The sequence below is a fragment of the Silene latifolia genome, chromosome 9 (genome assembly GCF_048544455.1).
Source record: "Silene latifolia isolate original U9 population chromosome 9, ASM4854445v1, whole genome shotgun sequence".
Taxonomy (NCBI): Eukaryota; Viridiplantae; Streptophyta; class Magnoliopsida; order Caryophyllales; family Caryophyllaceae; genus Silene; species Silene latifolia.
This window is the reverse complement of record NC_133534.1, coordinates 144825092-144836776: the sequence shown is the minus strand read 5'-3', so window position 1 is coordinate 144836776 and position 11685 is coordinate 144825092. Positions and strand designations below refer to the sequence as shown.

Sequence of the window (11685 nt, the reverse complement as noted above, 5' to 3'; positions counted from 1 at the left end):
AGGGAGCATGTTGTCAAGCACGGTACTTGTTGTTTGAGAGCAGTACTTGTTACTTGTTGGCTTATAAGTAGCCGGCTTTGGGTCCAGAATTACGAGGTGAGCAGCATATTGTTGACGTATGGAACCTCCCTTTATAGGGTTTATTAGGAATATACCAGAAGATAATTCACAAGATCAATCAATCCCTACAATCAATAATATACAATTCATTACTCTTATCTTACATGGTATTAGAGCTAAAATCGGTCCTATCTAGCAACCACCACACCCACTAAAATTTGCCCTTCTGAACCACCAATGGCCTCCCACGACAACACCATCCCCAACCCCCATGAAACCAACAAACCCCTTACGTCCCTTAACCTCAACAACTGCGTGAAACTCACTACCTTTAACTACACCGCATGACAATTTCAACTATCTTACATCCTATTCGGGTATAGCCTATTAGGCTATCTCGATGGCACAATAACCCCACCTTCACCCATCATTGTTAATGCTGACAAAACCGAACAATCAAACTCGGCCTACCACACGTGACTCAAACAAGATGGCCTGATCTTTGGTGCTCCTATGGGCACCCTCACTTCGGTCGTCCAGTCCCTTATTGTCCGCGCCAAAACCTGAAAAGAGGCGTGGGACATCCTAGCAACCACATACGCAAACCCATCGCATGGCCATATCCTACAACTCAAAGACCTTCTTGACTCTATTGTTAAGACAACCGATCAGCCAATCACTGAATACATGAACACCATCAAAGCATGTATAGACCAACTTGCTCTTACGGGCAAAATAATCGATCCCGAAGATGTCGTATCCAATGTATTCAAAGGCCTTGATTACGAAACGTACAAACATGTGATCGATACGGATTGTGCCCGTGATACACCTATTAGTTTCGAAGCTTTGCATGGGAAACTAATACAACATGATCTTCTGATCAAACAACAACAACCATCTTCCAATCTCTTCCAACCCTCGGCCAACCCCGCTATGCGTCAAAATAACTATCGAGCATACAACCGTAACACCACCAACATTTCCAACATCCCCAACCCCAACCCACAGCCATATACCACTGCCAATCCCACTCCGTGTCCATTCAAAGGACGATGTCAATGGTGTCATAATGTTGGACACGTGATTGCTGAGTGTCCCTTCTTCCGCAAGATCCACCCTCAAATCACCTTCCCTGACCCACCCACCAATCGTCTAAACCAAAACCCACCCCAAGCCCATACAGCTATCCAAGGCAACCCCAACTCGAACTCTTCCTACCTATTGGAAAGTGGAGCATCGCATCACATCACCCATGATTTGGACACCCTCACACTCCACTCGCCCTACACCGGAATTCATGACCTTGTCATAGGGGACGGTTCTGCCCTTCCCATTGCGAATATAGGTTCATTTTCTATTTCCCATCCCTCCTTTTTTAAACTTACTAATGTTTTACATGTTCCGCAAATATCTCGTAACATTTTGTCTATATCGCAACTTTGTCGCGATAATAATGCCTCTGTCACTTTCTTATCCGATTATTTCTTTATTAAGGAAGTTTCGACGGGGACGACACTTCTCTAAGGACACGCTAGGAATGGGGTCTATGAGTGGAGTCCACCGCCAAAACCACATGCTCATATCGCAACCATAAGACCGTCTCCACTCTCGTGGCACCACAGGCTTGGCCATCCGTCATATGCTACTATCAAATTAATTAACAATAGTCTTTTTTTTCGTATTTCGGATTTCCATGCCTGTAATTTGTGTTATATGAATAAAAGCAAAAGGCTACCATTTTCTAATTCTACATTTACTACTACTGCTCCGCTAGACCTTATTTTCTCGGATCTTTGGACAGCTCCAATCCCATCCCGAGACAACTACAAATACTATATAATCTTTGTCGAGCATTTCAGTAAATATATCTGGCTATTTCCGTTAAAACGAAAATCTGAAACTACTCTTATTTTCACTAGATTTAAAGCTCTAGTAGAAAAAAAAATTCAAAAACCAATTAGACAATTCTTTTCCAATAATGGGGGTGAATACCAAAAACTTAACCACACCCTTCTTGACAATGGCATTTCTCACTACATCTCTCCACCTCACACACCTAAACACAACGGTTACGACGAAAGACGTCACTGTTGTTGGAGTATGTGTCCTCAACAATAGTGTGATCACGTATTTAAATCTCATGATAAGAATACATAAGGGATGATACATTATATATTCAACTGATCAACATTTATCGGTAACGGTTGGCTGACTAGAGTTTGACGTTACTGTCGTTTGACGGTGGTGATCAGTTGATCCCTTAAGGTAACACCTAAAGGATGGAACCCAAATATTTCTGATCAAAAGTATTTAATACGGGTTGATCAGTCCCTGATATTTATATATATGTATATATATTTAGTTGTGTGAGTTCTGTTGAGGTCGAGTTTGGAACTCGAGCCAACGCAAGTTTATAATTCAATTATGTGATGATTGACTAATGAAATTTTATATCTTATTACAATGTGACTAAATAAGAATTAATTTAATGATTAAGAGTTAATGCATTAAATTAGTTGAGGTTTTGTATATATTTTGCAAAGCGTCTTGCTTCTGACGGGCTAATCCCGTCACAAGCTGAAGACCTCTCACAAAAAGGGAGAGGGGAGAAGGTGGGCCACCCCCATGTGCTTCCCCACTCACCTCTCATGGGTATTTTGTGAGAGGAAATGGTATCCGTCACAAGCTTGTAACGGATATCGCCGTCTTCAATGAGATTTTGTGTATATTTTGAGGTAGAGGAAATTGGTTAATATATTTACCAAGGAGTTGTAAATTAATTAAATTGGGCATTGTAGGACCCATTATATATTTGATATAATGGTAAAATATTACTTAATAGTTAAGTGTATAGTACTTATTAATTTGTATCATATAATTGTTATATGATCACATTAATACTTAATTACACAAGATAATTAAGCATACGATTTAAACGCATTTGTCGGACAAATACGGAAAAGGAAAACGGGACCTATTTTGCAAGGTGACCCATTTTTTTTAGTAGACAAACATAATGATATTTGTTCTTTTCTAAAATCACACTTTACTAGTGAAAGTGACTAGTCCTACAAGCTTTAATCATCATGCATTCCACTAACACACTACCCATTATGCATGACATTATTTTAAGTGAAAAATTAACCCACATATATGGGTGTGTGCCGTGAGGTTGATAGAGTGACAAGAAAAGTTGTTTTCATTTTTCCTCTATAATTCACATGCAAACCTCTCACTATTATCTCACTACAACCATATTAGATTATCTAATTACTAAGGTAGTAATTCAAATAATATTAAGGGTTATTACTTATTTTATCTAGTTAATGAAATTAGTAATTTTTGGGTGAAATCTTGGTGCAACTAACAGGAGGTTCTCACAATATTGAGACAAGGAGGATCATCCATTTACTTTGAGCTCAAGAACAAGTAAGAAAAGTGTTCTTACTTGTGCCCTTAAACCGATTTCATCAATGTAAGGAGCATTTTCTATATTTATCTATTTACATTTTGTTATGCATGCATAAGATCATCATATTTAACTTATGAGTAATTAGATATAAAATTAAAGTGTTTAATTTGAGGGTTAATGAATCCTTTCTAGTGGTATCAGAGCTTTGGTTGTTGCATGCATAATCGACTTAGTTTTTCCGATTAAATTAAAACTTAAAATTTGTGATTTATGAAGATAAAGTCACGAAAATTTTTGTATGTCATATATTCTGGTCCTAAAATTAATTTAGGTCATTTTGATGATTTATGGTAATTTTTGGCTCAGTTTAATGATTTTTAGTAATTTTATTACATTTTAATGTATAAAATGGTGTTTAAAATGCTAAAATTAGTTAGAACAAGTTTATGACCTTGAATTTTTTATATAACCTCAAATGCATATTTTACTTATTTTATATAAAATTTCGTATTAATGTGATTAATATTGCATGATTTATGATTTTTATGAGATAAAAATGACATAAATGGAGGTAAAATGGTTAAAATTAGTTAAAATTCGAAACAAGTCATGAAATTTTAATATGTTGTTACATGCATATTTTACTCACTGTGTGTAAAAGTTGAGATGAAATTGATTTATTTTGCATGATTTATGAATTTTTAGTGTAAAAATGACATAAATAGTGACTATTTTTGCCTTGGAGATTGGCCCCGTCCCCGGTTTCGACTCAACCGTGAAATCTATCTCCCTCTTCGGCGGCAACCCCGGAATATCCTCTGGAAAGACATCTGAAAACTCCCCCACAACTGGTATCTGATCAACTGTCGGACTCTCTATCCGGTCATCTCTCACATGGCACAAGATCAACGGGCACCCCTTCCTCAGATAGGACTTCAAGGTCACAGCTGCAATCAACTTAACTTTAGGTTTGACAACAAACCCACGATAAGACACACTAATGTCCTTAGGACCTCTCAGAGACACTTTCTTTTGATGACAGTCTATCTTTGTTTTATACTTTCCTAACCAATCCATCCCGACTATCATCTCAAAACCGTTTAAAGGAAACTCAAGCAAGTCTACAGGTAGGTCAACTTGCCCAACTATCAAAGATACATCCCTAAACAACCTCCCACATGTTACAGACTCTCCCGAAGGTATAAAAATTTTTTCACTTACAGACTCATACTCTCTCAAGCCCAACTGTTTAACATGACTCGAAGATACAAACGACTGAGACGCCCCTGAATAAAAAAAACAAAGGTGTGAACACCATTAACAAGAAAGATACCAGTGAAAACATGTGCGTCGTCCTCTGCCGCTTGTTTGTCCATCATAAATGACTTTCCATCGGTCTTCCGCCCACCTCCCGGACAAGATCTTGGTGAAGTAGTCGCTTAGCACCCGACCCTTGGTTGTTGTTGGTGTTGGTAATCGGTTTCGATAAGAATTACCGCCATTGCGGTTACCTCTACCGTTGTTGCTCGACCTCCCGGTTGCTCCATGACCCAGGGTGCATTACTCGCAAAACTCGTGCCGGTCCCCGAGAAAACTCCCTGTCCCGATCTCCGGTAACCCCCGTTCGCCGCACTTTGGTGCACTCATGTCTCTTGTGGCCTACACCGCCACGATTAAAGCTGGTCATACCCCAACTACCACCACTACTACCACGGCCACGCCCGTATTTGAAGCCCCAAAGACTAAACCCCGAACTGACAAATACGTTCTAGCCCGATTGTGGTTGCCTTTCTTGTAGTTAGATTGGCCACCACCCTCGCTCTCAACCTTTCTTTTCTCAAAGACCTCTCTCCCGGGCCATTTCTACCAACCTCTCGGCTCTCCCGGCCCTCTCATAAGCTTCCTTAACATCGGTAAGGACTCCGTGGGTAACTTATCCATTATCTTGGGGTCAACCCTTCTCGAACCTCGAGCTAGGTTCTCCTCACTCGATCCCATATCCTCGTATATCTAGACTTCTCATTAAAGCGCTTATAGTACTCAAACCACGACATCTCGAGGTCATCTTGAACCCATCAAACTCCTCCCTCGCCTTACTCCTCATATGTTCCAAGCACGAACTCCTCTTCATAGCTTTCCTAAACTCTTCCCAAGGAATAGCAGGCAGCCCCTGCTTCTCATACATCTCTCTAGCACTCACCTTCACCTTGTCCCACCACTCACCTGCTGCCTCCCTCAAGTAGAACGCAGCTTGTTCTACCCTCATCTCATCCGGACAATGCACTAAATCCAGAATATTCTCCATCTCCCTATGCCAATTGTCAAGAAGAATTGGCTCCCCGGTCCCCTTATACTCTTTTGGGTTAAACCTTGCTATGTACAAGCTGATCTTAGAGTGATCAACCTCCTTATCCTTCCCCACTCTCTTAAGGGCCTCCGTAAGAGCATCTTGATGCTCCAACATCTTAACTATGTCATCCACGTCCATGCTCTCAGCTCTCGCATACAAAGCGGTTTTCTTTGGCGGCATCTTGAAACTATATAAGAAAAGGTAGATATAAACATACGTACTATAACTCAAAACACGAAAACAACCTGCCCAGAACCCACTCGATCGAGTGCCCAAACCTACTCGATCGAGTGGAGGCTACTGGATCGAGTGCCCCACGTACTCGATCGAGTACCCCGACTCCAGACCCCAAACAGACCTTCTGATCTCTAACCTACTCGATCAGTGCGACAAGCCACTCGATCGAGTGCCCCCTACTCGATCGAGTGCCCCTATGTACTCGATCGAGTACCCAAAAACACGGTTCTGATCATGAAAACGTCATATACCCACTCGATCGAGTCAGACCCACTCGGTCGAGTACCTTACCCACTCGATCGAGTGCCCCCCACTCGATCGAGTCATGCAGACTCGAGAATACTACCCGCATGTTATCTCACATTCCCCAACCTACTATGCATTCATTAGTATCTCAACATTATAATTACAACTACACATGCAAATCTACGCAATTCCTCATACAATCAACAAAAATAATCTACTTCATGTTATCAAGTGCCACATTATAAACAGCTAACATGCCTTTCATTCAATTCCACATATAAAACACACCCCTTCAACTTTTAACCGCACACCCAATCCTCAATTTCCAACATCCAATGATTCTCAACATATATCATTACGTACACACACAAACCAAAAGATAACACACACGACTCCGACACATACCCCCTCCCCCCATGTGACCGGTTCAAAATTGTAGGGCGAGTTCGCGACTTTAGGATGTCTCCCAAGCCTTTGCTTTAGCTCCTACAACTTTTACCCCGGGTTCATTTTATTTGACTCCCTATGTTCAATAGATTCATTAGTTACAGGTTTCAGGATCGTCGCTCTGATACCATTTTGTAACACCTCCATACTCCAAGTGCCTTACCAGGACCACTCAGGTATAAAGTTGTTACCATCTCGGTTTTCCGAGTCAATGATAATCAAAAGACAATAAAGAAACAACGTTTAAATAGTATAAAGTTTAAGGTGAATACAATCCAAAACCAAACTGCCAAGTACGGATTACATGTTCATAAGCCAACTGTCTAAACAACTAAACAAATGTCTGATAAACTACTCAAGCTACAACGGAAGACTCTATCATATGAAGGTGACACATCCTAGCTAGCCCATATGTCTCGACTCATACCTGCTCAACAACTGCTCACCATCCCCGAATGGATCACCACAGTTTTTAAAAACAATATAACGGGGTCAGTACTATTCACACAATCATACATATACAACTACTATAAGACAGAAACCAACATATCTCAACCATCACATAACCCAAACTCCACAATCAACTCCTCATCACCGACTAAAGTGTGTAGTCCTGCCAGAGTACCCGTCGCAACAGGTTACTCCACTCCGCCAGTGGGGGACCAAATCCGTTCCCACCTAAGCCCCCCTCATACCATATAGCGAATAACCCAAATCCATTAATGTGCACATCCCTTCTGTGGCGGGTTCCACAGAAGGCGAATACTGGGCGTGAAGCCACTCCCGCAAGTGACCCCACTCAGCCAGGGACGCACCCCAAATACCACAGACAAATACAATCAATCATAACCACCAGCAATAAACAATTCTAACAACCGTCACAATACTCGTATGATAATACTCAACAAACATAGATCACAATCAACACGTATGTGAATAATACTGAGTAGGGAAACCCTACCTGGAATGCAAAACAACCAGACGATCTCAACAGCTGTTATCAAAAAGCCTCCTCTACGAATTCTCCTCCTAACATATGATCACATAATTACTAACAATCATAAAAGCCAACAAAACCCCCAAATCCCCAAATTAGGGTTTAAACAAACTTAATAAAATACTATAAAATCGGTACGTAGATCTTACCCTCGACGCAAGGATCCCAAGGATGTAAAGAACGATAGATTCCGACCTCCCAAGCTCCGGGATTTGTCAATAATGCGAAAGATGCGAAGTACGTAGGTTGAAATATCTTTTGAAGTAATTAGGTTTGATAAAAGTGTATTATGAAAGTGACGGAAAGGTTTATATATTAATTCGCATTATTAACAAAACCCGACAAAACATTACCCGTAAACCGAGCCACTCGATCGAGTGATCAACATACTCGATCGAGTGCCCCCTACTCGATCGAGTACCAAGGCTACTCGATCGAGTACCCTACAGACAGAAACTATTTTAAAATCCAAAATACCCTTACTCGACAGAGTAAGGCCCACTCGATAGAGTACCCAGAGACTCATAAAACCGTAGTATTACAATTTCATTATATATTTTACAAATGTATAATAGGAAGTACAATGTACATTTTATTATTTAATTATTTGTAATCCCGGAGTTTCCTAAAGACGGTACCATTCGGAAAGGAGTTCCGATCAAGACGGTGTTTGTCCTTGGGAGGCATGTCAAATGAAGATTCAAGGGTCCAAAGGAGTTGGTTTCCGATTATGTAATAGAATATAAGATTTTCTTTTTTAGGAAAGTCCATACTAGGAAATTTACTTTACTTTATTTGCTTGCTTTATATGTATGCAAGCATTGCCAAATCGCCATAACATCACATGCATTTATATATATATATATATATATATATATATATATATATATATCGTTTTTCGAACATGTCGATTATAATTATCGTTAGTTCACTAATATAGTTCACATAAAGGTGATAGATAATAAATCGACAAGACCTTTCACATATTTAAAAATTAAGATTAGCCTTTCTAAATAGTAGGACCCATGAATCCCATTGACATTTGGGTAGATTCGGTTTCCCGTGGAAGTTTCATTTTTCATCGGGTAAGTGGGGTAATAACAAGTTATTACACGCGAAATTTGGTTGGTCTCAACGGGACATGAAGACTAGTCTTATTGTAGATACCCGTATCCATCGATATTGGAATTTATAGAAAACCCGACAATCAGTTTGCTTACGACTTGTCTCATTTATATTGCGATTCAATTGATTGTTTTAATAGCGTTGAGAATGAGGTCGAGGATAGACAGGTGGAAGAAGAAGAGGAGGAGGTGGAACCGCCTCCCCAGTTAGTAAAAGGGTTGGAAGAATACGACCAAAGAAGCTCGGTAATCGAAGATACCGAAGTTGTTAATGTGGGGACTACCTTAGAGCCTCAGGAGCTTAAGATAGGAACAACCTTAGATCCCGCAGAAAGGAAGGGGTTTGTTGAATTGTTGAATGAATTCAAAGATGTATTTGCTTGGTCCTACAAAGATATATAGGGTATTGATAGGGAAATTGCAGAGCACAAGATTCCGATCAAGCCAGGGTTCAAACCAAGAAAGCGAAGCCACGTAGAATGCGTATCGAGTGGTCTTTAAAAGTCAAAGAAGAGATTGATAAACGATTCAAGGCCGAGTTCATCAAAGTATCGAATACTCGATTGGATAGCTAATGTGGTGCGGTCCCAAAGAAAGACGGGAAGGTTCGAGTCCGTGTTGATTTTCGTGATCTAAATAAGGCTAGTCCAAAGGACGACTTTCCGTTACCTCACATTGACATCTTGGTTGACAATACCGCTAACCATGCATTATTATCCTTTATGGATGGGTACGCGGTTACAACCGGATAAAAATGGCCGAGGAAGATATGCACAAGATCGCTTTCACAACACCATGGGGCACTTATTGCTACACAGTGATGCCGTTTGGATTAATAAATGCAGGTGCGACTTACCAGAGAACAGCAACGACGTTGTTGCATGATATGATTCATAAGGAAGTAGAGGTCTACGTCGATGACATGATCGTAAAATCGAAGGAACGTAATAACCATTTGATGGCATTACGAAAATTCTTCGAGAGGTTGAGAAAGTATAATATGAGATTAAACCCACAGAAGTGCGCGTTCGAGGTCACCTCTGGCAAGCTTTTGGGTCATATCGTTAGCCACCGTGGCATCGAAATCGACCCATCAAAGATTAAAGCCATTATGGAAATGCCCCATCCTAAAACCGAGAAAGAAATTCGAGGTTTCTTAGGCCGAGTGCAATACATAAGCCGTTTCGTCTCAAAATTAACTATGATCTGCGAACCAATTTTTAAGAAATTGAAAGTTGGGGAGCATATTATGTGGGATGACCAATGCCAAGCCGCGTTTGATAAGATAAAGGAAGTGTTATCTTCTCCGCCAGTTCTCGATCCTCCAGAGCGGCTTGCCTCTATCATCGTATTTAACGATTCTGAGATACCGCGATGGGAGCAATGCTTTGGCACAAACCGTTGACAAAGAAGAAAGAGCAATTTACTACCTTAGTAAAAAGTTCTTGGGAGTATGAATCAAAGTATACAAAGACATTAGAAAAGACATGCCTAGCTTTAGTCCGGGCAACGAAGAAGCTACGTCACTATATGCTCGCCTACGGTGTGAGTATATATTCCGAATGGACCCCATCAAGTACTTGTTTGAAAAGCGGTGCTAAACGGCAAAATGTCAAGATGGACCCTCATGCTATCGGAATTCGATCTCAAATATGTGCCGCTGAAAGCGATAAAAGGAAAGGTCGTTGCCGATTTCTGGCCGATAGTCCGATCGAAGAAAGCGACATTGTTGACACTTGGTCGTTCCCGGATGAGGATATTGTCCATGTCGAAGATGATGCATGGGATCTATATTTCGATGGGGCTTCGAATAACATGGGATGCGGAATAGGTGTCCTTATCATTTCACCGAGAGGAGAGCACGTGCCAGTTTCGATCAAATTGGACTTCGCCGTCACAAATAACGCCGCGGAATACGAAGCATGCCTACTTGGTTTGCAGAGCGCTAACAAGTTAGGAGTCATGAAGTTGACAGTACACGGGGATTCCTCCTTGGTCATCAATCAAGTGACGGGGTCATGGAAGATCAAAAGTAGTAGCCTGGCACCCTACCAGGCTAAGATAGAAGAGCTAGAAAAACTCTTCGAAGAGGTGCGATACGTGTACCTCCCAAGGGAGGAAAATCGATTCACGACGCATCATCAAAACGGCAGCGTTGATAAACATCCCCGATCATATGGATAGCATGCCATTGTGTGTCGAACGAAGGTCTTCACCAGCTTATATAAATGCGGTCGATGATGGAGAGGAAAGCGAAGCCGAACCTTGGTATGCATCCATTGTGAGATTCAAAGAAGCAGGAGAATACCCCGCACCTCGATACACGTGGAAAGCGTGCATTGCGAATGTTATCCGCCCAATTCGTTAAAACTAACGATGGACAATTGTATAAGAAGACAGCACATGGTGTCCTGTTGCGATGCGTCGACAAGACAACGTCAGAAAAAGTCATGGAAGAAGTCCACGACGGGGAATGTGGGCCGCATATGAACTCCCACATGCTAGTTCGGAAGATCATGAGGTTAGGATACTATTGGACAACAATGGAAAGCAGTTTTTCGCAGATATGTCCGGCATTGTCACAATTGCCAAATATTTGCGAATATTCAACATGTACCACCTTCTATGCTATACACCATGACGTCACCTTGGCCTTTCTCAACCTGGGGAATCAACATCATCGGAAAAGTAAACCCTTCTGGAACAGGAGGGCATTGTTATATCCTAGTCGCTATTGATTACTTTACCAAGTGGGTAGAGGCCAAGTCTTACAAAGTGCTAAATGCGAAGCAAGTAGCCAAGTTTATTC

At 41.1% G+C, this 11685-nt stretch overlaps 1 long non-coding RNA gene across 2 annotated transcripts in view; it reads left to right on the top strand.

The window, feature by feature from the left end:
* Positions 1-11685, top strand: part of LOC141600128 (uncharacterized) — a 48639-nt gene that overhangs the window by 6497 nt on the left and 30457 nt on the right. For both annotated transcript variants that reach the window (XR_012524181.1, XR_012524180.1), the window contains one exon: positions 3434-3538. This is a non-coding gene — a long non-coding RNA (uncharacterized LOC141600128). The remainder of the gene's footprint in view (positions 1-3433; positions 3539-11685) is intronic.